Source organism: Lissotriton vulgaris, unplaced genomic scaffold (assembly GCF_964263255.1).
Source record: "Lissotriton vulgaris unplaced genomic scaffold, aLisVul1.2 SCAFFOLD_4286, whole genome shotgun sequence".
NCBI lineage: Eukaryota > Metazoa > Chordata > Amphibia > Caudata > Salamandridae > Lissotriton > Lissotriton vulgaris.
Genome location: NW_028249087.1, coordinates 23,979 through 51,928, shown reverse-complemented (window position 1 = coordinate 51,928; position 27,950 = coordinate 23,979). Strand labels below are relative to the sequence as shown.

Here is a 27,950-nt window from a genome sequence, read left to right as displayed (position 1 = left end):
ATGGACCAGGCCCTCACAAAGGCCCATGAAAGGTCAGCGAACGTCAAGATAGAGCGAGCCAATGCTCTCGGTTCAAAAACAAGGAATGACACACCAAAGAAGCAAAAACCTGAAATGTCCAAGGCGAGGTGCGGGTACTGTGAGCGCGAGACACACAAGGCAAATGAGTGCCCTGCACAGGACAAGACCTGTGCCAACTGTGGGATCCCCAACCACTTTGCAGTAGTATGCAGAAAAAGAAACTGAGGAAGAGACACCCGAGGACAAAGACCACCCTCGAGAGTGGTACAACAGTTGTCCATCACGGACACAGTGCAGCGAGAAGAATCCAGAAGGGGCCAGTCGACGGTACCAGGGGCCGGAAGATTCATCCACTGACGAGGACGAAGTGGAGACTTACCTATCTCAATCACACGAGAACTCAGCACCGCAGAAGACCCCAACTAATATGTGTGGTCAGCATTGCCAGATCCGAAGTTAAAGCGATCATTGACACTGGAGCCTAAGGGAACGTGATAGGCCTCCAGCAGTTTTGCCACCCCAGGCCGCCTATCACACCACCCCAGACCAAGATATTTGCCTATTGGAGCCAGTCTCCACTACTACTAAAAGGGAAAATATCAGTACTAGTGAGGTCCAAAGGACAGGAGGTCATGACTACGATCCACGTCATAGATCGGGAGGTGGATACCCTGATCACCTTCCACACTGCTGAAGGCCTAGGGCTGCTGTTGAGGTTCTGTATTTCGCGACTTTGTTCGTGTTCAACTGCCATTTTGCGACTTGCCTCCATTTTGTGTTGCCCTCACTCAGGCAGCACAGCCAGCCAGGTATTTCTTTGTCGTTTTCCTGCATTCACATACTAAGTAACCTTTTCGCCTCTATTTACTAGTCTAGTGTCAGGGTCTGACCGAGTACAACAATCCTTGTCTCATTAACTAATCCCCGTCCAGACTATCTGTAGGTTCGCACCATTCTTTCCTGAGGCTATCTTATCTGCTGTCCTTCGCCATTCCCTCCATGAACTCTCTGATTCCACAACTGTCCTTCTTAAACATACAAATGTGTTTCTTCACCTGCAAGTTGGATTGTGTGGGTTCATTTGCAAATATCTTAAGGGGTTGGGTAACAAAAACAGCCGACAATCAAGCTTGTTTGAAGATACGTAATACTTTACTTTCCAAGCCCCTCGCATTTGTCTGATTTGTATGTCTTGGGATTGTTCATTGTGTATCTCAAATGTATATAAACCCGTGTGCCACGGAGTTCGAGAGCAGTCTCCTTTGAACATACTTTCTGTACTTCAGGGACAACTGTGCTGGCTGCAGCTAATAAAATATGATCTTCTATGCCCACGGAGTGTCCGGTGTCTCTGTTCGACCAGGCAGAGAACTCGAAGATTTAGGCGTACCCTGCGCCGCCGGGCCCTTAAGGCTCCGGTTCTTCAATTGGCGCCCAACGTGGGGCGGCTTCAGTGGGAGCGGCTCGAGGATTGTGAGGAGCCCCGTAAGAAATTCAGGAGGAAGCGCACCACACAATTGGCCCCTGCATGTCATAAGTAGACCGAAGGTCTTTACAGCGCGGCTTCCCCCTTTTTGCTGACGGCTGCTGACGACTGCTGCCCTGACTGCCGCCCTGCCTTGGTCCTTTCGGTGATGATTGCTATTGCGAGACGGTGGACGGACCTCCGGTGGTGTAAGAAGACACTTAATTAAGTATTTGGTGAGTCGCTCCCACAAATTTGTTTTGTTTCTGTTTTGGGTTTCTATTCGGCTACTGCAGTTGCCGAAGCCAAGGGGTAAGTACGTTTGTGCAGTTTTATTGGCATTAACCCCTTGATGATTGCGAAGAGACCAGTGAAATAACGATGCCTGGTTTCAGTAAGTTTAAACGTTGGTGTTGTTGTTCTTGTGATAGGGATTCCCAGCTGGAGGACTCTTGTCCGATCCCTCCGGTTGGAACTCCCACTTATGAGTTATATTCAAAACATGGTATCGGCCCCATTACCTTTAATGAGACATGGATCCGATATTCTAAAAAGGATGGTGTTCTGCAGTGGCCACAGAATGGTAGCTTAGATACCGATATATTAGATAATTTAGAAACGAGTCTATTTAAAAGAAAAGCCCGGCCGGATATGTTTGACTCTTTCCGCCTCTGGCGAAAAGAAGCCAAACAGAGAGAAATAAAACAGGCAAAAAGAGATAGGAAAGTGCAAGGTATGACAATTACACAGGCTGCCCAACAGTTTGCAAATAATGAGTCTGATTATGCGATGGAGATAATGGAAAGACAACATCGTATGGCGATAGATAGGTGTTATCCGGCGTTGCCTATTTCCCCTCCAGAGAAGAGTAGGGATCCTGAGGATGATCCTTTAATGGCCCGCTTATTGAGGTTGCCTCCACCCTATGCACAAGGTGCTACTGCACCCCCGTTAGCACCTCCCGCTCAGCCAGTGGCCATTCATTTGCGGATTGTCCAGCCACCTGCACAACCGATCATTGCTGCTTTGCCTTTTCTTATTCCCCCACATTTGCCCCTCTCTGTAATTCAGCCCCCACCTCCCTCGTTGTCAACTTCTTTGCCTCTTCAATCTACTACGCGTCCGCCGGTGTCGCCTTCCACTTCCCTTATGTCACCTGTTCTTTTAAGTGATACCCCGACTACGCATAAGCGACTGGTAGACGCTGTCTCAGGTTTCTTTTCTCCTTTACTTGGATCGTTAAATATGTCTCCGGCTCTTTCTCGACGGCAATCCCGTCGGCAAATTCCGCTTTCAGACGAGAAAACGGTGTTGGGTTCTCTCGCTCGCAGGTGGATTAAGGAAGGTGCAATATATAGTGCGCAAGATATTATGAGTTCTTTCCGCCAACGGACCGAGCGCACCCAGAGAATATGTTTTCGATGTTATGTGTGACACTCTGGTTAAGGGATGGGAGAATATAGAGTTGGATACAGTTCCCCCGGATTTGTTGAGAGTTCAGGCTGATTTTGACAAGGGTCTTATAGTGGGACCAAAAGTCGAGGAGGCTATAAATGCGCTTGTCGCATTTAGAACGATTTTGTCTTCCTTGACTCTTCCAGAATATGATCCTATTGTCGGCCAGGAATTGAAGCACTATCCGATGCGTGAAGTCCCTCCAGTATGGAGAGACGCAGTGGGTGGCGCCCATCCCGTACCAGCCCACTTTCAGCATGTATGGATTCATGTCCCCTGGAAAAGGTCTGAATTTTGGCTCTTAAACAGACTCTGCCGGACCCTCGCAAAAACCCTACTGGTTACTATAAAGAATTGTCCCAGACGGTTGAGGCTTGCTTTATGAACTTAGCCGATATCGATATGTTATTTGGAAATGTAGTTCCGCAATCCTTATGGGCTCGGATTCGTAGGGAGGACCATGCAGTAGAATTAGGTGGTGATTGGGCTGCTATACGCGCCGCAGAAGCAAGGCAAGTGGGCGGTGCGAAGCCCGATGTTCTGATTACGGAAGAAATCCTGGTAGAATCATTACTCTAATGAAGACGATGATGCCCGCAGTACGAGTAAATTGGGATAAGCTGGCTGCATGTAAACAAAAGATAGATGAGAGTGTTTCCGATTTCTTTACTCGTTTCGAGGAGACATTTATTGATCACAGCGGGCAGGACATGACTACTGAGGGTGACCAACGTTTGTTTGTGGACAAGTTTGTATCTAACTTACTTCCCGAGTTATCCAACAAATTGAAAAGTTCAGAGAGTTCATGGGCTGCTTCCTCTCCTGCCCAGATATTAGCCACTGCACAATATTATGAGAATAGGGATAAGGAGGAGAAAGATAAGCAAGAGAAGAAGAATAGAGATCTGAAAACTAAGGTCCTTTTACAACAAGCTTATCCTACACGTTTTGCTCAGCATCAGTTCCCCCAGCCTCCGCAATTTCAGAAGGTATTTCAAAAACCTGAGCCTTTTGTTCCACGACCTTTGTTGGGTCCTAACCAGTGTGCTTATTGTAAAGAGGATGGTCATTTTAAGAATAGTTGCCCAGTTCTGTTACAGCGTAGTAATGGGATGTCTGTTCCACGTGGTCGCGGTGGTTTTCTGTCACCATCCAGGGGTAGAGGAAGAGGTGTATTCCCTCAAGAACAGCGTTCTTTCCCGCCTCCGAATGCTACAAATTATTTCGATCAACAGTAAGCTCAGTCTGCTCAATACTACACTGATGATTGTTATGTGGACAATGGGAACAAAGGTTTCCACACTGAATAGGACAGCCATGGACAAAGTGAGGGAGTTGTATCAATTCCAGTAGACCAGAATGGGCCTTATGTTATCGTCAATACTATGGGTGTTTTAGAACCATTTCTTTTGGATACTAGGGAGTAGGGATATTTTTGGCTTCTCTTTAGGAGGTCGAAGTTTCTGATTTGAAAGAGCACTGCAAGGTTATTCTGAGAGTCCCTCTATTTATAGTCAGGCTATTAAATCCCAGCTTGATACTTTCCCTTTGCCCTCAGGTGCTACCCTTATTCAATATGTGGACGATTTGTTGGTGGCTGCTGATTCAGAGGATGTTTGTAGGGACGAGAAGTCAACAAAATTGTTGCCCCACAGTTTCCTGTCGTCCCGGACATCACAGCCCTGCTGACGATGATACCTGCTTCGGCAGCTTGGTTCTCTGTGATCGATTTGAAGAATGCTTTCTTCAGCATTCCCATCGCTGAGGAGAGTAGGGATATTTTTGGCTTCTCTTTAGGAGGTCGAAGTTTCTGATTTAAAAGAGCACTACAAGGTTATTCTGAGAGTCCCTCTATTTATAGTCAGGCTATTAAATCCCAGCTTGATACTTTCCCTTTGCCTTCAGGTGCTACCCTTATTCAATATGTGGACGATTTGTTGGTGGCTGCTGATTCAGAGGATGTTTGTAGGGACGTGACTGTTGCACTGCTGCACCATTTGTCTGATCTCAATCATAAGGTGTCACCCTCCAAGTTGCAGTTTGCCCGCCAAGTGGTTACCTACTTAGGTCATCTCTTGTCGAAGGAGGGAAGGCGATTGACCCCAGAACGTATTTAAGCTATTGCACGAGTGCCTGTGCCGACTACACAGAGAGAAGTGCGTGCCTTCTTGGGCATTACCTCTTATTGCAGACAGCGGATCCCCAATTTTTCCTTATTAGCTAAACCTTTGTTAGCACTTACATTGAAGGATACCCCTCATCCGCTTCCTTGGATTGAGGAGTGCCAGAAGAGTTTCTCTGACTTACGTACTGCTCTGTGTTCTGCTCCTGTGTTGGGTACCCCAGATTATAGTAAGCCTTTTAGGCTCTATGTCCATGAGAGAGAGGGTTGTGCATTGCCAGTCTTGACCCAACAGTTTGGAGATAAACAGAGGCCATGTGCCTATTTTTCAGCCACCTTAGACCCAGTAGCTAAAGCATTGCCTAGCTGCCTCAGAGCTACAGCAGCGGCAGCAATCTCTATTCGCCAATCTGCTGGAGTAGTATTGGATAACACACTTACTGTTATGGTACCACATGCAGTGGACACTTCGTTAAACAGAACTAAAACAACACCTAACGAGTGCTCGTTTATCTGGATATGAGCTAACACTCTTGGCAAGTCATGTACATATTAAACGATGTAACACTTTAAATCCAGCCACATTGTTACCACTCCCAGATGAAAAACATACTCAGGAGCAGCATGATTGTCTTCTCCGCACAGAGGACCAAACGAAAGGCAGGATTGATCTGAAGGATACTCCACTTAAGGACCCGGATGGGATCCTATGGGTAGATGATTCCTGTTTCAAACTCCCTAATGGAGAAACAACTTCAGCCTATGCTGTTACTACCCTGCATACGATTGTTGAAACAGCACGGATTAGACATAATTCAGCCCAGGCAGCTGAGTTAATAGCCTTGACCAGAGCGTGTGTGTTGTCAAGAGGGAAAAGAGTGAATGTCTATACAGATAGCCAATACACCTTTGGCGTGGCACATAGTTTTGGTCGCTTGTGGATGGAGAAAGGATTTTTTACATCTCATGGAACGAAAATACGGCATGGGTAATTGGTGACTGACCTTCTTGAGGCGCTTGCTTTGCCTACACAAATAGCAATCATAAAGTGTAGCGCACACAAGAAGGTCATGGATGATGTTGGTTGTGGGAATGCTTTTGCGGATAAGGTAGCAAAAACTACAGCTAGAGATGCCACAAGTCGCATGTATGTTGCGGGCCCTGCAAATTGGGTCAGAGAAGCTGGAATGTGTGAGGACACAATAGAGAGTGTAAGATCAATTCAAGGAGAGGCTACAGAGAAAGAATTGAGTAAGTGGAAAAAAGGCACGGGAATGTTATATGCAATGGGATGTTGGACGGAGTTGTCAGAACACCAGCGTTGGCTGTTGCCAGACGCCTATGTGTTTCCTGTAGTTACTATGGCACATGGTCCAGCCCACATCAGTGCAAAGGGTATATGCAAGGTTTTGGCTCCGGTATGGCAGAATGAAGGTATTCCGAAGTGTGCGGAAAATGTGGTGAAACACTGCATTATTTGTCTAATGCATAACCCAGTAGAGGGAACCCCAACTCCAGCAGGCAATTTTGCTCCCCCGACATACCCTTTTGAAGTCTTGCAAATTGACTATATTCACATGGATCAGTGCAACAACCTCAAGTATGTCCTAGTGGTGGTATGTGCTTTCTCCCGATGGATAGATGCCTATCCTTTGAAGGATAACACTGCTTTATCAACTGCTAAAATTTTGCTTAAAGAGTTCTTCCCTAGATTCGGTTAGCCGCGAATTGTCTGGAGTGACAATGGGAGTGAATTCGTGGGCCAAATTATGAAAAAAGTGTGTGCTGGTCTTGGTATTAGACAGAAATTCCATGCGGCAAACCATTCCCCATCAGCGGGTTTGGTAGATTGCTATAATGGCACTCTCAAGCTCAAATTAGCAAAGATTCAGGCCAGCACAGGTCTCGCCTGGCCTGACGCGTTACCTTTTGCTCTCTTGTCTACCAGGACCACTGTGCATTCTCGAGTGGGACTTAGCCCCTACGAGGTGGTTTTCGGACGCCCAGCAAATATCTGGGGAGTCCCTCGTCCAAAAAAGTATTCAGACATACCATACCCAATGTTGATTGATTACTTACATGATTTGACTACTAAATTGAGTGTTCTTCGTCAACAGGTTCAAAGTGCTTTGCCAGAAGCCTCCACAGACCCAGGTCACTCGATCAAACCTGGGGATTGTGTCTGTGTGAAGAACTTTCAGAGAACCAAAAACCTGGAGCCCCGTTGGACAGCCCCTCGCCTGGTACTCCTCGTCACACGCACAGCGGTGAAAGTCCAGGGGTAGAAAAACTGGGTTCACGGCGTGCACTGCAAAAAGGTACCCTTGCCCTTGCCCTTCGACCAGTGGGTCCGCAGGGGCATAGGTGAGTCTGAAAGAGAGAAGATTCCCTGTTTCGTACCTTTTAGTAGCGCCGGTTGGATGGAACTCAGTCCGAGAAAGAAGATGATGATATTCTTCAAGAAGCTATACCACCACATCTTCGAATAGACACCACAAATCCAGAAACATTGTTTCAATATCAGACTATATCGAATAAGAGATGCTACAACCTCAGGCCTAGAACTATTAAAGACATTTGAACTCTTTTTATTCCTTTTGTTGCAATTTTTACGAGATTATTGATATGCCATCTGTCCCCGTTGCAGGGTCATGATAGGAGTCTTGGACTGTACCCTGTTTTGCTATAAGTACCATGACATTGGTGGCTAGGACCCCCAGGATTTGCAGTGTCATAAAAGCAAATAACTACAGCTAAGTGATTGAGAAAGTGATTGAGAAAGATTGCCGTGAGCAACAACTTTTTTTAGAAAGGATGGATGGTACACCAAGTAGGGAAAATAAGAAGACAAAGATGAAGCAGAAATACTGTAAATTATTGCGTAGTCGATTTGGCGTTACTTTATGTATTTCGATGTTTTTATGCATTTTATTAGCATCTGCGGGTTGGATTGTTCATCTTCTACAGCCAAAACCTCTTTCTGATTCTACTTCTTTGCCTTCTCGCCTCTTTGTTTCTCAACATCAGACACATGCCCTTCCCCCGCATGAGCAGATAAGAAGGATTGAATACCTGAATAACTTGTTCATTCAACTATTACACCAACACCAATTAGCTGTCAACATAACTGATTGTTGGGTATGTGGACTCATGCCTCATAGCTCGCATAAAGGCATGCCCTACCTAGTCCTTCCCTTCTCCTATGAAGGATCGGCCTGGGCATTCTTGCCTATGTTCTCGGCTGCATACCATAAACGACTAAGATACCTCATTGGTTCGTTCGGGAGCGGAATGGATTTTAGCCATAGTAGTTGATAAAGGGAATAGTATCAATGGCTAAGATTGTAGATACGAATAAGATACCCATCGATGAGAAACGAGCATTTGAAGGTTGGAATGTGACTCACTATATCACTAGCCTTAGTGATAAAACAAAGCAGGGAAAGTCTCCCCCAGTATGGACAATACCCCATCAAGTTAATTTTTGCCTTCAGATTAACAGCAAGAAGACTGATATACAACAGAATTGTTCCCATACGTATGTTTTCACATCCCAGAATTCCCCTCCATTGGTTCCACCTCAGGGTACATACTTTGTCTGTGAGTACAGAGCCTATACATGGCTCCCGTCTGACTTCTCAGGAATATGACATATAGCCTTTTTGCTTCCCCCTACATACACTGCCCCTTCAGGTCATCACAGAAACAGATATGGTAAAGGGATAATTGACGCCAAAGATACAGCGGGACAAAAATGAGGTGATTTCCTTAAAGGATTTCTCCCTTTCTGGGGTCCAATGGTCAACAGTAGGCATATCAGGCAGCTGACCCGTGTGGTCGAGACCACCATTGATGTTACTATATGTGCTTTAAGTAACATTACAGCAGAACTTCAGGCTGATCCTCTCATGACATTGCAGAACAGGATTGCACTAGATGTTATCCTAGCAGACCGAGGAGGGGTCTGTAGATTGATTGGATCTAGCAGCTGCAGTTACATTCCTGATGACGCTCCAACAATATACCAGGCCATCTCCAAATTGCATACCATCTCCAAGTTGATTCATCAGGACAAAGGAGACTGGTCTTTGGTAGGATGGTTCTGGGGATTATTGTCTGTTTGGGGATGGAAGATACTAATTTTCCTTGGAACAATATTACCCATCATATTTTCTTGTTGCCTGTGTATACAGTGTGGTCCCACCATTTGTGGTCTACTTGCCACTATGTGTGTCCCAACACCTGTGTCCAAGAAGACAGAGAATATTAGGATGATGGTACAGCAACAGTTTGATGACCTTATGGCCATTGAGGTCGATTCCGACTCAGACTAACATGAGTTTGGTGCTTTTGCCTGAGTAATGACAAAAGGAGGGTCTGAGGTTCTGTATTTCGCGACTTTGTTCGTGTTCGGCTGCCATTTTGTGACTTGCCTCCATTTTGTGTCGCCCTCACTCAGGCAGCATAGCCAGCCAGGTATTTCTTTGTCGTTTTCCTGCATTCACATACTAAGTAACCTTTTCGCCTCTATTTACTAGTCTAGTGTCAGGGTCTGACCGAGTACAACAATCCATGTCTCATTAACTAATCCCCGTACAGACTATCTGTAGGTTCGCACCATTCTTTCTTATCTGCTGTCCGTCGCCATTCCCTCCATGAACTCTCTGATTCCACAACTGTCCTTCTTAAACATACAAATGTGTTTCTTCACCTGCAAGTTGGATTGTGTGGGTTCATTTGCAAATATCTTAAGGGGTTGGGTAACAAAAACAGCCGACAATCAAGCTTGTTTGAAGTTACGTAATACTTTGCTTTCCGAGCCCCTCGCATTTGTCTGATTTGTATGTCTTGGGATTGTTCATTGTGTATCTCAAATGTATATAAACCTGTGTGCCACGGAGTTCGAGAGCAGTCTCCTTTGAACATACTTTCTGTACTTCAGGGACAACTGTGCTGGCTGCAGCTAATAAAATACGATCTTCTACGCCAACGGAGTGTCCGGTGTCTCTGTTCGACCAGGCAGGAGAACTCAAAGATTTAGGCGTACCCTGCGCCGCCGGGCCCTTAAGGCTCCGGTTCTTCACTGTCGTTCGCCAGGAGTGTCCGAGCACACCAGGTAAATGACTTATTGGACCAGTTTCCCGAGCTCTTCCAAGGGCTGGGGCACCTCTAGTGTGCTCCCATCGAGTTACACATTGACAAGACAGTCACCCCCATGGAGCTACAACACCGGCGGATCCCGTTCCAACTGAGGCCTCTAGTAGAAAAGGCTCTCGAAAAACTAGAATGGCAACGAGTAATTGAAAAGGTCTCGGGCCCAACGCCGTGGGTGTCCCGATGGTATTCGCGGAGAAGTCCAAACAACCAGAGGCAATACGACTGTGCATTGATATGAGACTGCCCAACTGCGCCATCGAGCGAGAGCGCCATATCACGCCCACCATAGACAACATAATTGCAGATGTCAAAGGATCCTGCTGGCTCTCCAAGTTATATCTTAATCCCAGGTATCACGAGCTGCCCTTGGCAGAAGAGAGCCGGTACATGAATGAATGAATGAATGAATATTAGACTTCTAAAACGCAAACTTAGCCCAGGGGCTTCAAGGTGCTACAGGAGGGACTGTCATACAGAAATAAAGTAAAGCTCAAACTGATGTCTCTGTGAAAAGCCAAGTATTCAGAGCCTTGCGGAAAAGAGAGTGGGACGCTTGTCCAGATAGATCGCCAGGGAGGGTGCCTGACAGCAGCAATGGAGAACGCCCTGCTTCCCCAACTAATATTCTTGAACCTTGGGTCTGTCAGCAGATTTTTACTAGCTGATCTAAGCTGCTTGGTGGGAGCATAGCACAGCAACATATTATTGATATTATCCAAGCCTAGGCCATAAAAAGCCTTGTGGGTAAGACATAGGGCTTTAAACACAATTCTTCGATTTAAAGAAAGCCAATGCAGCTTACTGAGGGAAGTCGAGACTGAGTGATATTTTGGAAAATCCATCACCAGCCTGGCTGCTGCATTCTGTACAAACAGCAGACGATGAACAAGGCCCTTGTTAATGTCCAAATAGAGGGCATTACACTAGTCCAATCTGGACATCACTATTTATTTATTTTATTTATTTTGAAAGTTTTATATAGCGCGGACAAGATCTTCGCAGATATCAGAGCGCTTTACAAAGAAGGGGTACATGAGGGAGCATAGTCAAACAGGTAAGTCAATGAAGCTAACAGTACAAATAGGTGGGGGCAAAGCCAATCATGTAAATCAATAATACAAGTAATACAAATAAGCAATGGGGTCAAACAAGTAGTACAGATCGGTGCAGAGTCTTTAAAGAGTCCGAAATAATAGTTCAGGTGTATTTAGCCATGAGGATAGCTTTTACTTCTTTCTTAAAGAGTGTTGTGGAAGAGATGAGCCTGGTTTCGGGAGGGAGTGAGTTCCAGATCCTGAGTGCCATTCCTGAGAAGGAGCGTTTATAGGTTTTTTCCTTCCGGAATCTTCGAGGTTTCAGCAGAAGATTGTTTGTGCCTCTAGTGTTTCTGGTGCCGCCAGAGATTGTCAGCTTCTGAATGAGGTAGCCGGGTGAGTTCAGGTGTACCGCCTTGTGTGTCAAGCAGGTGATTTTCAGATGTATTCTGGCTTCAAAAGGCAGCCAGTTCAGGGATTTCAAGTCAGGGGAAATGTGAGAGTGCTTTTTTGACCCAGTGATGAGTCTCGCTGCAGCGTTTACAGAAGCTCTTAGGGGTGCGGTAGTAGTTAGGGGGAGTCCGCAGAGGGCGTTGCTGCCATATTCAATTCGAGGGATGACTAGTGCTTGTACTGCGGTTTGGAAGTCTTTGGCTGGGAGGAAGGGTTTAAGTTTCCTCAGGGTATTTATTTGGAAGTTCGCTCCCTTAGTTGCCTTGCTGATATGTAGCTGCATGTTGAGATTGGTGTTGAGTGTTATGCCTAAAGATTTAGCTGAGTCCACGATGGAGGGTTGGACATTGAGTGCGGTTAGGTGCTTAAGCCAACTTTGAGTGGTGGAGATCTTCGCTGGAGGTGAGATCAGAAGGAACTCTGTTTTCAGAGCATAGAGTTTAAGATGATTATCGGCAACCCAGGATTGGGTGCTTCTGATCGTTGAGTTCAGGAGCAGAATGTCTTTGGGGGATTGTAATTTGAGATAAAGTTGGGTGTCATCGGCGTACATGTGAAAGTGTACATTGGATGCTTGTAGCAAGGTGGTGAGAGGTTCCATAACTAGGTTGAACAGAGCGGGGGATAGGGAGGATCCTTGGGGGACGCCTAGCGTTACAGGTATTGGCGAGGACATCAGGTTGTTGCTCTTGAATTTCTGCGACCTGTTGTGCAGAAAGGAAGTGAACCACTTGAGAACAGTTCCAGATACACCCATTCTTGCTTTAGTAGATTCTCATGTTTAACGGTGTCGAATGCTGAAGAGAGATCAAGAAGGATGAGGAGGCAGGTGTCGTTTTGGTCTAGCATTTGAAGTGTGTCGTCAATTATGTGAGTCATAGCAGTTTCTGTACTGTGTCCTGCTCGGAAGCCTGATTGATGAGGGTTGAGGAGATCGAACTGTTCAATGTGTTTAGCCAATTGTAGTTGTGCGCATTTTTCCAGCAGTTTGGCGAGAGTGGGAATATTGGTAATGGGACGGTAGTTGTTCAGATCAGAGGGGTCGGCTGTAGGTTTCTTTAGTAAGGGTGTGACTTGTCCAACTTTGAGGGAGTCAGGTATGGTTCCTTGTTGAAGAGAGCTGTTGATAATTTTAGTCCAGAGTGGGAGAAGCAAAGGGGTAAAGTCTTTTACAGCGTTAGCAGGAAGGGGGTCCATGAGGTGATTGGATGGTTTCAAGGTGCTGAGCAGTTTGCCAATTTCTTCTTCAGAGTAGGTGCCAAAGGTTGCCCATGCAGCATTGTTTTTTGGTTGAGTGGGTGCTATGCATTGGGGTTTGGAGTAGAGGCTTGTGTCAATGAGGAGATCACTCTTTATGTTGTCAGTTGTTTGGATAAAGAAAGCGGAGAAGTCTTCACAGGAGGGTGCTTCGCGTACAGTGCTGAGTGGTTGGGGTTGTTCCTTGGATTGTGTTCTGATTAGCTCAAACAGTTTTTTCGGATGTTTTTTTGCTTTGTCGAGCTGGAGGCTGAAGAAATCTGATTTTGAGCATTTTATTTTCCTGAAATAGGCGTTTCTCTTTTTCTTCAGAGTTTTTAGGTGCAGTGCAGAGGGAGCTGATCTCCAGGTGCGCTCTGACATTCGCATGTCACGTCTATCCTCATTGAGACTCCCGTCGTACCATGGATTGGAGATTTTGGTAGAGACTCTTTTTAGCTTCATGGGTGCAGCCTCATTAATTATTGAGGTCATAGCGTTGAGATAGTGGTCAGTCAGAGATTGAACATCCGTAGCGCCGGTCGGTGGGAGTAGGAGGTTACAGCTGTTAAAAGGAAGAGAATATTTACAACAAGGGGTGGTGAGGGACAGAGTCTCTGAATTAAGCAGAAAGCTCTCACCCAGTCAAGAGATCAGGGCTAGATCTAACACCGTTTTTTAGCTCACTGCACCATCCCAGTTTCAGAACCTGGCTGTATGCAAATTAGTCTGTTCCTGTCCCAGTGCATGATGGGAACAGGGCAAACCAAACTACAAAAGCCAATTCTTACACTGGGAAGGAAACAAGCTCCCGGGGACCGGTTTCTGGCATTACAGCCGTCTTCGGCCCGGTTTGCTTGAATCCTGATGGTGCAATGAGCAAGGGACTCATGTCTGAGTATACCCTACCACGCTTAGGGTGGACAAAAATATTTACAACAAGGGGTGGTGAGGGACAGAGTCTCTGAATTAAGCAGAAAGCTCTCACCCAGTCAAGAGATCAGGGCTAGATCCAACACCGTTTTTTAGCTCACTGCACCATCCCAGTTTCAGAACCTGGCTGTATGCAAATTAGTCTGTTCCTGTCCCAGTGCATGATGGGAACAGGGCAAACCAAACTACAAAAGCCAATTCTTACACTGGGAAGGAAACAAGCTCCCAGGGACCGGTTTCTGGCATTACAGCCGTCTTCGGCCCGGTTTGCTTGAATCCTGATGGTGCAATGAGCAAGGGACTCATGTCTGAGTATACACTGGGACAGGAACAGACTAATTTGCATACAGCCAGGTTCTGAAACTGGGATGGTGCAGTGAGCTAAAAAACGGTTTTGGATCTAGCCCTGATCTCTTGACTGGGTGAGAGCTTTCTGCTTAATTCAGAGACTCTGTCCCTCACCACCCCTTGTTGTAAATGTTAGAAGGAAGAGAGCTGGGGTTGAGTTTTTTCAGGTCTCTTTTCCAGACTTTGGGCTTGGCGGATTGAACCAGGTTTAATTTAACTTTTTCATTGATGAAGAATGTGACAATATGGTGATCTGACAAGTGACAGGGTTGGATGGACTCGAGTTGGATAGAGTCCTCTTTGGAGATGATAAGGTCGAGGATAGAGCCTTTCCCGTGGGTCGGGCTGTTGCATATTTGGGTGAGGTCAAGGGCATTGAGGACATTTTTAAGACTATTTACCACCGCTTCATTGCGATCGTTCCATTGGAGGTTGAAGTCGCCAAGGTATATTTGGGTGAGCTGCCGTCCGGAATTGGTTGAGATCATATCCATGATTTGTTGGGAAAAGTTGGGTTGTCCCTGGGTGGGTGGTAAATGCTGTGAAGAGAGCATATTGGTTTGCCCTCACTAATAATGTCGAGGCAGATGTATTCACAGGATGTTGGGGCTGATAGGGAGGCGGGATTGACTTTCAGAACAGAGAGGTTGTTCCTGTAGATGCATGCGATTCCACCACCTATTTTGCCTGACCTGTCGAGTCTAATGATGTGGTAGTTGGGAGGAACCAGAATGTCCATTATAGGTGACGAGGGTTCAGTTAGCCAGGTTTCAGTCAGGATGATTAGGTCAAGGTCCAGCGTTAAGAGGAGATCAGCGATGGCGGCGGAGTGTTTCGAGGCCGATCTGCAGTTGAGGAGAGTGCATTTGAGACGGGGTGTGTTGAGGGTGGTAGAGGGTTCTAGAGAGAGAGGGACTTTTCTAAGGTTATTGGGGATGGAGATTCTGCTGTTTAGTGTGGGGGGGTGTAAGGGGATTTGAGTGTATCGTGGTGGATGTGTTATTTTGGGGAGCTGGGTCGTAGGAGCGGAGGAGGGAGAGTGTGTCGAGGTCCGAAGGAGGGTTACAGGGGCGTCGAGGGCGGTTGTTGCGATTGCGAGCAGGGATTGAAGTCCAGTGTGGGGAGTGTTGAGTGAGAGAGTCAAACAGAAGAGTGGGGGACATGTTGGGTGGGGAGGTGGAGGTGGGTGGGGGGTTGCCGGGGTGACAAGGGCGGTTGTTGCGATTGCGAACAGGGATTGACGTCCGGTGTGGGGAGTGTTGAGTGAGAGAGTCAACAGGAAGGGTAGGGGACATGTTGGGAGGGGAGGTGGAGGTGGGTGAGGGGTGTATGGGGTGTGTGGAGAGTAGTTCTTTGATGATGTGCATGTCTTCTTTGATCTGGAAGAGGGTGGCCATAATCTTGTCCAGCGTGGGGTAGGTGTTGGAGGTGGGGGTGGAAATCAGAGGTGAATGACTGACCAGGGAATTAGCGTGCAGGTGGGGGAGTGGGCTGGTGTTTGTGCAGGGCTCCGTTGTGTTAGAGTACAGGATGGTGTTAGGGAGGAGAGAGTGTTTGGGCGGGAGGGGTGTGGCTGAGTTAGGGAGGAGGGTGGTGGTATGTGTGGTATGTGTGGAGGTATGTGTGGTATGTGTGCAGGCAATCGTGTCTGCTTTCGGGAGGAGAAGGAAAGAATATGAGAAATTTTCCTGAGAAACCTAATAATCCCAAAGCAGGTGGACACTGTTCTGTTAATCTGCAGGCTCAAAGAAAGAGAGCTGTCTACTCTGACCCCTAAGTTTTTACCATGGGATACAGGGCAAGGACAGCTACCAAGCGTATCTGGCCACCAATCGTTTGACCTGTTGGTTTCCAAAGATCAGGAACTCTGATTTTTCCCCGTTGAGTTTAAGATAGTTCTCAAATATCCAAGAGGAGACTGCCTGCATGTAGTTTTTTAAGTTAGTGGCAGATTCCCTAATGCTCTGAGTAATTGACACCATGATTTGGGTGTCATCAGCATACAACAGTACCTCCGGTTCAAAGGATCTTACAACCCTTGCCAGTGTGGCAACATAAATATTGAAATGGGTGGGGCTTAGAGAGGAGCCTTGCAGGACTCCACATAACAGATGATTAGGAGCCGATTGGAATTTACCTATTTTCACTATCGGTGCCCAATCACTGAGAAAGCAGGTGGTACATAGCTTGAGGGCCATGTCTCCAATCCCTATCTCCTTGACCCGTTCCACCAGTCTCATAGGAGATAGGGTGTCTAAGGCTGCGGTAAGGACAAGAAGTACCAACAGCATGGTGTGTCCTGCATCAACTAGAACACGAATATTATTGAGTACCAAGGTACATCACATCACAACGTTCTGCACCCATTTGGGGCTGTGGCTGTACAAATGGCTAAATTTCGGGATATCCTCGGCGGCCGAGGTATTACAGAACACCATCTGCGAGCTGCTCTCCGGCCTACCTGGGGTCATCAATGTCAGCGACGATATCTTGATCCACTCCGCCACCACAGCTGACCATCACAGATACCTGAGTAATACTCTGTGATGCCTCAGCGAGCACGGTGTGACAATTTACTGGGAGAAGTGTCTATTCTTCCAACCCTCACTGGAGTTCTTCGGGTACAGGAGGGCATCCAAGTAGACCCCCGGAAGTCTCAGGCAATCTGAAGTGCACCTGCCCTCACCACACCTACAGAATTTAGGAGCTTCCTTGGCATGGCCACTTACTGCGTGAGGTTCATCCCGGAACTCGCAACGCGCGCCGAGCCACTGCGAGCTCTCACAAACGCAGACGCTAAGTGGACCTGGGGAAAAGTCGAGGAAGAGGCATTTCAAAATATCAAGGACGCCCTCCTAGGAGAAGCCATGCTTGTTTACTTCGACCCGGCGAAGTGCACTGAACTACTGGTAGACCCTAGCCCGATGAGGCTAGAAGGAGTGGTGGCCCAGGAACAGAAACCGGGCCTATGGGCAGTCCCCTCATTTGCCAGCAAGTTCTGACCCCCACCGAAGGCAGGTACACTCAGATCGAGTGTACCTGCCTTCTGCTAACTATAACTGGTGTCAAACCTATGGTTTTTACAGTGAATTTAATAGTTTTTTTAAATGCTAATTCCTAACTATAACTGGTGTGAAACCTATGGTTTTTTTTCTGTGAATTTCATAGGTTTTGTAAATGCTAATTCCTAACTATATATAGTGCCTCAAACCTATGTTTTTTTCAGTGAATTTCAAAGGTTTTACAATAGCAAATTTCTATTGCTATCAAATATAATATTTTTTATAATGAATCCTATATTGTATATTTATGTAATACTATTTTTTTTATGTATATTCTTCATTTTTTTTTTTTGCCCTGGAGCGCTCCCGGTGCGCGTACCGGTGTGCGCACCGGAAAGCGCAGTCTTGCGGCGCGCCCCGGTGCGCGTACCGGTGAGCGTCCCGTTTGCACTATTGCCTTGAACGAAAACATCATCGTGACGTATCGCGTAGCCGCGTCCGCATGATACACACAGCATAAGCGCACCCGGAAGCACCCGAGCGCATACGATATAAGCGCGAAATATAGTTAGTAGAACTAACTATATAGGAGCAATTCCAATGGTTTTGTATGAGTGAAATGTCCAGCTAACTATAACACCCCTAAAACGTATAGTTTTTTGAGTGAATTTTAAAGGTTTTTAAAATGCTAATTCCTAACTATATAAGGCCTGAAACCTATGGTTTTTTCAGTGAATTTCAAAGGTTTTTTAAATGCTAATTCCTAGCTATATAAGACCTGAAACCTATGGTTTTTTCAGTGAATTTGCAAGGTTTTTTAAATGCTAACTCCTAACTATATAAGGCCTGAAACCAGTGAATTTCAATGTTTTTTTTAATGCTAACTATATAAGACCTGAAAGCCCACCAGGAATCTCCAGTATGCGCCAGGGGACTGCATTGCAGAGAGGTGTAATGAAGCCACGCCCCTTTGTACACCTCTCTGCAACGCAGCCCCCGTGCATGTTTGAAGAGGGGGAACTAATTCCCCTTGCATACTGGGGGCCCCTGGGGGCCAACTACCCCACCTGGAACCTCCAGTATGCGCCAGGGGGCTGCATTGCAGGGGTGTAATGAGGCTATGCCCCTTGTTACACCTCTCTGCAACGCAGCCCACTGCCGCGTTTGCAGAGGGGGAACTAATTCCCCTTGCATACTCGGGGTCCCTGGGTGCCAACTAGCCCACCAGGAGCCTCCAGTATGCGCCAGGGGGCTGCATTGCAGAGAGGTGTAATGAGGCCACACCATTTTTTACACCTCTCTGCAACGCAGCCCCCGTGCATGTTTGAAGAGGGGGAACTAATTCTCCTTGCATACTAGGGGTCCCTGGGGGCCAACTAGCCCAACTGGAACCTCCAGTATGCGCCAGGGGGCTGCATTGCACAGAGGTGTAATGAGGCTATGCCCCTTTTTACACCTCTCTGCAACGCAGGCCACTGGCGCGTTTCCAGAGGGGGGACTAATTGCCCTTGCATACTGGGGGTCCCTGGGTCATATCTGCCCAAACACCGATATTGCGAACGATTTAAATGACTTTTTTTGAGAAACATTTGGATTTGGATTATCATGTCCTATACTTTGGAACTTTTGAAAGACTGACTTTGAGGATGCTATAAAATACTCAAGTCTGCCCGAATTGTGTGGGTAAAATTGATACCTAGTCACTTTGAATAAGAATGTACTTACGTCTCGTCTAACATTTGGAAGAAATATCTAGTTATATGACAACAGGATACCGACATAACTTGAAGGAATAAGAACGCCCTGAAGAAGTTCTGTTGTACAGAACGAAACGTTTCGGCTGGCTGTGGTACATAAACTTAAGGAAAATTAAAGCATTTGAATATACACCAAGATTCAGTGCTTCAATAAGGACTCTAAGTGATATGATTTGATTGGACTTATTGTGCAAGTGGTGCTGTGCCAAACTTTGGAATATTCTCCACTACTCTCTACTACTTACTCTCTCCTACTCCACTACTCTCAAATACTCACTCTCTACTACTCAATCTCTACTACTCTACTACTCTCCACTACTCTCTCTCTACTACTCACTCCCTACTACTCACTATCTACTACTCTCTACTACTCACTCTCTACTACTCTCTCTCTACTACTCACTCTTTACTACTCACTCTCTACTACTCTCTACTACTCACTCTCTACTTCTCACTCTCTACTACTCTCTACTACTCTCTACTACTCACTCTCTACTACTCTCTCTCTCTCTACTAGTCTCTACTACTCACTCTACTTCTCACTCTCTACTACTCCCTACTACTCTCTCTCTCTGCTACTCACTCTCTACTACTCTCTACTACTCACTCTCTACTACTCTCTACTACTCACTCTTTACTACTCTCTACTACTCACTCTCTACTGCTCTCTACTATCACTCTACTACTTACTCTCTACTACTCTCTACTACTCACACTCTACTACTCACTCTCTACTACTCTCTACTACTCACTCTACTATTCACTCTACTACTCTCTACTACTCACTCTCTGCTACTCTCTCTACTGCTCTCTACTACTCTCTACTACTCACTCTCTACTCTCTATTACTCACTCTCTACTCTCTACCTCTCTACCTCTCTCTACTTCTCTCTCTACTAGTCTCTACCTCTCTACCGCTACCTCGCTACCTCTTCCTCTCTACCTCTACACCTCTACCTCTCTACCTCTCTCTACATTCACACATATACACATATATATATATATGCATATATATGCATATGCATTTATATATATGTATGTGTATGTGTATATATATATATATATATATATATATATATATATATATATACATACATATATAAACATATATAATCTGTATATCTATATAAATACAAATATAAATGCATGCATACATATACATATATGCATACAGATGCATGGTATTTACATGAAAGTTTAAAAAACACTAATAAAAGCAAAGCTAAAAAGCCACCTCATTACAAACAGAATGGCTTTAACTTAAACAAGGGTGAGATCTATTGCATTTTCAATGCTTGTTTACTTTGGTTCCATCAAGAAGGCATTCAGATGTGTCACACATTTGCCATAAATTCTGAATGTTAGCACTCCAGTTGCTCATTAGATCACTGTAGTAAAGCTACTGCTCACCAGGGAAGTCTGCTGCTGGTATTCAAAGTGCATGTTTCAGTCTGCATGTCAGAATTCTTTTAATGAAATAGAAGAGGATTTGAGAATTCACTCAAAATGTGCCCTAATTTTTCTTTCTGCAGCACTAATCATACTTTCTATGGCAAAATATACCCCCTCATTTTGTTCCTTTTTAAATTAAATGTTTTAAGAGTTACCACTTTATTCCAATCAACATGGCTTCAGGTGTGCCATACCTTTGTAATAAGTAGGACTGTTAGCGCTCTAGTTGTTCTTTAGAACACTCTGGGACATTCTGTCATTGGGCTATACTTGGGCTACATCTGGGCTACATTTGGGCTCTTTTGTCTCTGGTGGCCATCTTGGGAGACTGCATGTCAGTATTTTTGAATGAAATAGAAGAGGATTTGAGAAGTCACTCAAAATGTGCCCTAATTTTTCTTTCTGCAGCACTAATAATACTTTCTATGGCATAATATACCCCCTCATTTTGTTCCTTTTTAAATTAAATGTTTTAAGAGTTACCACTTTATTCCCATCACAATGGCTTCAGGTGTGCTATACCTTTGTAATAAGTAGGACTGTTAGCGCTCTAGTTGTTCTTTAGAACTCTCTAGGAGGCTGCAGTAGAACACAAAGGAATCAACTGACAGTCTCTGTCCTTGTTGGATGTACATGTTTTACTGAGAATGTCAGACTTCATTCTCACATGACTGAGAAAGATAATGTGAATTTACAGAAAATATGCTTTCAGTTTAGCTTATAGATCCCCTTCCAAACCACTGTAGGAAAATCATGAGATATTAGTTTTCTTTCAAACATGATTCATGATATCACAGCAGAAGGCTTTTTCACATGGTAAAATGACGTTAGAACACACCACAATTCCTAAAATGAGTATGGTACCATCAACAAATGATTTATAATGTAACTAAAGTCCTAAAACCCTCTATTAACTACAATGCTTTTTAATGAGGTGCTATCATATATATTGGTCCCAAGATGGCTGCCAACACTTCTTGGGTGAAGTGCTGACAGCCAATCAGATCAGATGTGTGGTTAGGCTCCGCCCAGATATATATATTTTTTTGAACCTAAATTATTCAAAATCCACTGGAGCACATATCTTGAGACATAGCAAAGGCACATCGGTCTACCAGCCCCTACAATTTTGCCAAGTTTTGTGGAAATCCATTCAGCCGTTCGGGCTAAAAGTGAGTCCAACCGCCCTATGGAAATTAACATGGGGAAAACACGTTTTGGGAGCCCCCTTTTATCTCGGCCCCTCCTTGAAGAATCCCCGTCAAACTTTCAGGGAAGGAGCGGAGCGCAGCGAGGCAAATTTAAGAAAAATTACAGGCAGATTCCTCAACCGGCGTCAAAGTTATTCCCAATAGAATGTTGCGGATTTCCTATAGAAAACAATCCTAACTGTAACTACCTACTGGCGACCGCCAGTAGGTAATATATATATATATATATATATATATATATATATATATATATATATATATATATATATATATATATATATATATATATATATATATATATATATATATATATATACATATACATATATATACATACTCTCTACTACTCACTCTACTATTCACTCTACTACTCTCTACTACTCATATATATATATATTCACTGAAAAAAACATAAGTTTTTCAGACGTAATAGTTAGGAATTAGCATTTAAAAAACCTTTGAAATTCACTAAAAAACCATAGGTTTCAGGGACGTTATAGTTAGTTTGACATTTGACTCATAAAAAACAGAGAAATTCGCCTGTTATAGTTAGTTGAGCTAACTATAACTTGCGCGCCCGCAATGCACTGCTGAGGACATCACATATTACATCACTCATGACATGGTCAGTGACATCACTGATGACATCACTGATGACATCTCAAATGACATCACTGATGACGTCACTGATTACATCATCCACGTGATAATCTGATGCACATACAGATGCCCTAATATAAACTTTGATACACCCACGGAAAAATGCAGACTATTTTTGAACCCGTACACACAACAATGCCAGATACTACATACCACTCACTATTTCCTAGGTCTACACACACATCCAGTCACTTATACATGTAGTTACTCATCAATACAGTACTATAATATGCACCTATTGTTTTTTTGTGAATTTTAAAGGTTTTTTAAATGCTAATTCTTAACTATAACATCTGTAAAACCTATGTTTTCTTCAGTGAATTTCGAAGGTTTTTTAAATGTTAATTTCATATTTTAATATTTATAAAACCTATATTTAAAAAAATATATATTTTGGAATTCTATTATCCTTTTTTTTCAACTTTAAAACTTTAAAAATGATGCAATGTTTTATATCTTCCCCAAAAAATATGTATATCGCTGACATCCACGACAGCTTCAACGCCCAGACAGCCCCAACAGACAGCAACACAACAGACCCTCCGTACACCATCAACCACGACCCCCTGCAAGTCCGGGGCAACGTGAACGTAGATGACACCATCAAGACCATGAGCACAATCCACTCCGGCTTACCGTCAGACCCACTCCCGCACCACATCTTCAACAAAGCCAGCAGCTCCATCGCACCCCACCTGCGCAACATCATCAATCTCTCCTTCGAGACCGAGACCTTCCCAGACCGTCCCAGAGAACTGGAAACACGCTGAGATCAACGCCCTACTCAAAAAACCCAAGGCGTACCCGAGAGACCTCAAGAACTTCTGGCCCATCTCACTGCTTCTGTTCCCAGCCAATGTCATAGAGAAGATCGTCAACAGACAGCTAACCTGATACCTCGAAGAAAACAGCATCCTGGACCCATCCCAGTCAGGGTTCTGCAGCAACCACAGCACCGAGACTGCCTTCATCGCCGCCACCGACGACATCAGGACCCTGCTAGACAATGGTGAGACCGCGGCCCTCATTCTCCTGGATCTCTCCGCCGCCTTTGACACTGTCTGCCACTATGCACACGCCTCCATGAAACAGGGATCTGAGACAAGGCCCTGAAATGGACCACCTCCTTCCTCTCCAGCAGAACCCAGAGTGTCTGCCTTCCCCCATTTCGATCCGAAGCCTCCAAGATCATCTGCGGCGTTCCCTAGGGATCATCCCTCAGCCCGACACTGCTCAACATCTACATGGCCCGCTCGCACAAGTCGCCCGACAGCACGACCTCCACATAATCTCCTACGCGGACGACACTCAACTGATCCTCTCCCTCACTAAGGACCCCCTTACCGCCAAATCCAACCTCCACGAAGGAATGAAGGCCATCACCAACTGGATGAAGATCAGCCAACTGAAGCTGAACTCGGACAAGACTGATGTCCTCATCCTCGCCTCCAACCCTTCAGCCTGGGATGATTCCTGGTGGCCTACGGCACTGGGAGCTGCCCCGACACCCACCGAAATCACAAGCAACCTTGGAGTCATTCTCAACACTCTCCATGACCAAGCAAGTCAACGCAGTCTCCTCCTCCTGCTTCAACACCCTCCGCAAGATCTACAGGTGGATCCCGACATATACAAGAAGAGCAGTCACCCAGGCCCTCGTCAGTAGCAGACTCGACTATGAAAATGCCCTCTACGCGGGAGCCCCAGCCAAGCTCATCAAACGACTGCAACGCATTCAAAACGCCTCTGTACGCCTGATCCTTGACTTACCACGCCACAGCCACATCACCCCCACCTGAGAAACCTGCACTGGCTCCCCGTCAACAAGAGGATTTCCTTCAAGCTCCTCATTCACGCACACAAGGCACTCCACGAGACCAGCCCAGCTTACCTCAACAGACGACTCTTCTTCTACGTCCCCAACCGCCAGCTCCGCTCCGCCGACCTCACCCTCGCCACTATCCCTCGCATCCGAAGAACAACCACCGGTGACAGATTCTTTTCCCACCTTGCTGCCAAGACCTGGAACACCCTCCCACTGAGCCTATGGCAGACCCAAGACCTGCTGACCTTCAGGAGGCTATTCTAGACCTGGCTGTTTGATCAGTAGTGCCCCCCCTCTTTTTCCCCCAACGCCTTGAGACCCTCACGGGTAAGTAGTACGCTCTACAAATTCTTGATTGATTGATTGATCATCCTGTTTCCTACCCTTTCCCCCTTTTTTCCCCTTACTCGTTTCAACAGAATCTCAAAATGGCTGCCAACACTTCCTAGTTGCAACTGCTCGCACCGCTGACAGACAATAAACAGCAAGCTCGTGCTCGTAACGCCTCAGGCTATCAGATGGCATAATTCCCAAAAATTTATATCTGTAAATTTAGATATTTCTCCAAAACTACTAAACAGATTTACACCAAATAAGCAAAGGCGTGCTTTCTAGACCAATACCCTTCTCCCTGCCAAATTTGGGGTAATTCCGTTCACCCGTTCGACCTGTAGCCTTGTCCAAAGTTTCCTATGGAAATTAACATGGAGAAAACATGTTTGGGACCCCCCTTTTGTCTAAGCCCCCCCTTGACCAATCACCCCCAAACTTTCAACATAGGAGCTGATATAAACAAAGAATTAGTTTTGAAAATGTCATTAACCTCACAGATGCTATTAAACATTCCTCCCCAGTGCTGCGCTGTCCATTAGAACTAGTGCTGAATGGACGTTCAATGGTCGTGCGCAGCACTGGGGAGCTAGTGCTGCCGTCGGCCAATGCACCGAGGCAGCACTTAAGGGGTTAAAATTTATCAAACAACACCAAAGTTATAAGCAAAACAAAATGTGCTCTTCCTCTGGAAACTTGTTCTTAACTATAACTACCTACTGGCGACCACCAGTAGGAATTTTATATATATATATATATATATATATATACATATATATACATATATATATTCGTACCTGCTTCCCATCCACCTCCAATAGCTGGACACAGAAAATGGCACACCAGGAAAATCCAGCACAAATCCTTTTATTGTGCTCTTATGGAACAAGGACGACGCGTATATATATATATATATATATATATATATATATATATATATATATATATATATATATATATATATATATAAGGTACGTAGACGTCTAGAATCAGCTCATTCAGCCAAAAAATCAGACGAAGTGAGACCCAAATGGTGGTGCAAATTATTTATTTAGCCCAACACCTATCCGCCATGATGCGTTTCGGCTTAACGAAGCCTTGATCACATGACACTGTCATGGGGGCTGACATCCCATTTTTAAAGTGCAAAGTGCTGTTACGTAATAAACACAGAGAAAATACTCGCACAGTTACCACATAATGGGATTTTCACTTACAGTGGGGATAATACATTCCTGACTGCTAAGTTTATATAAATATATAAAATAGCATCCCCACAGATATTGCACATATACAGATTGGAGTTTTATCAGTAATTTAGAATAATATTAAAATATATAAATACATAAAATGTTTTAAAATATAAATATTCCCAATCATTGCCGACGACCAACCTAAAAACTATAAGTACATTTCATTGGCATACAACCTAACCCACCGTATGCTAATAGTAGCAACAGAGGCATTTTATGAATATATTGTATAACGGATGCCTTAAACATTTCCATTCATTGGTATACGAAACGTATCTCATACTGCCCAAGTGGGCTAATCATTCTGTCTGTGCAAAAAATAGCTGTGCAAATATATTTGTATACATATTTTGTAACGGTTATTTGTAAATAGTGCTACCAGTGAGTTAAAATATAAGTGAATAAAATATCTCATGTTTATACTATAGTGTGGAAAGCAAGGGTAAACCTTCATTGTTTCTTATATTACATAACTTCAAGTTCATAGTGGCTGTAAAATACAAGGTTTAAAGACTTCAATTAGAGGTAAGTGTGGCAGTCCTCGCTAGTGTTCAGCCCGTTTGGCATTTTCGTATCGAGCATGATGATGTGTCTGGTCTCTAATTTCCACAAAAGAGATTCTCTATCTCCACCCCTTCTCTGAGGAGGTACGGTGTCGATCACAAAGTACTTCAAACCCTGAGACATTTTTCCCATGAACTTGCTCAAAGTGACGAGTTACGGGGTACGCTGGATCTGCATTGGAGATGGCCCTTAGATGTTGCAGGATCCGCTTGTACACCTGTGGTCTGGTACTGCCAACATACCTCAGACCACAGGGACATTCCAAGACATAAACACCGTACTCCGACCTACAGGTCAATTTCTGTCTAATCTTAATGGGATTGGGAGAGAGCGGAGTCATATATTCAGATCTACTGACACAATTTCTGCATGCCTTGCAGGTCGAGCATCTCAAGAAGCCCTTACTGCTATCAAGCCACGAGCCGGTGGCAACTTCAGGGCTGCTTGAAACGAGACTATCCTGCATGGATCTTGCTTTTCTATACGTTATACTGGGTGATCTTGTAACCATCTTAACTACCACCGGGTCACTGGTTATCAGAGGCCAGTTACTTTTTACAATCTTGTGATTGCCTGATGTTGGTTACTGAAGCCAAATATTAGGCGAGTTTCACTAGCTGCTGTTGTTTTAGAATCGCTTACACATCCATCTGCAGAGGCCAACAGTTGTAGTCTGTCTAGGTTATTAGCTCTTGTAATTGCCCTGTCTATGATTTCAGTTGTGTAACCTCTATTAAAAAACCTGGCCTTACACTCCTTTTGCGCCACCAGGCACTCAGTATTGCTGCTACAGATTCTCCTGATCCGGAGCATTTCCCCGTAGGGGATGCTCCTTATCAGGTGTGCCGGATGGTGGCTGGCGGCATGCAAAACTGTGTTGCCCGCTGTTGGGTTACTGTAGAGCCTAGTTTCCAACTGTCCGTTGTCAACAAAGATCTCAACGTCCAAAAAGACAATGGAATTGGCACTGATACTGCTGGTAAATCTTAAATTGAGATCATTAATATTCAATTGGTCTATAAAATCAGCAGCCTCACTTGCGGAACCATCCCAAATTAGAAAGAGGTCATCTATATACCTCAACCAAGTTTTTACTTTGGAATGCATAATTGGGTCGAAGTTGGGTGTGAGGACCTGCTTCTCCCAGTAGCCCATGTGTATATATATATATATATATATATGTGATCAAGGCTTTGTGAAGCCGAAACGCGTCATGGCGGACTGGTGTTGGGTCTCTAAATAAAATATTCTCGCACTATCTACGGGTCTGGCATCGTCTTCTGTTCGAGTGTCTACTTGCTTGAAAGATGTCTACATACCGAATATATATATATAACTAGGAGGTGTAGGCCACCATTTTGTTATTCCGTTAAAGTAAGGGGGAAAAAGGGAGAAAAGAGTAGGAAAGAGGAGGGTAGGAGCGCTGTGAGGTCTGTAGAGTGGTTAGGGTGTGCTATAGAGGCAGTGTGAAGCAAAGTATTTACCCATACCGGTGTGAAAGTGGTGTTCTGCCCAGAGTGAGATGGTGGTGAGGTGAGGTGCTGGTAAACTCGGGGATGAAAGCGTGCACCTAAACTGTGAGCTGAGTGCTGTAAACTGATGTGCTGTGGGCACTGTAGCATACTGGCCGAAGCAAAGTATTTACCTTACTGGTGTGAAAGTGCTGTTTTTT

General features: G+C 45.0%; 1 pseudogene; it reads left to right on the top strand.

Annotated features, from left to right (window-relative positions):
- Window positions 1-7,644, top strand: LOC147663700 (uncharacterized; annotated as a pseudogene).
- The last annotated feature ends 20,306 nt before the right edge of the window (window positions 7,645-27,950 follow it).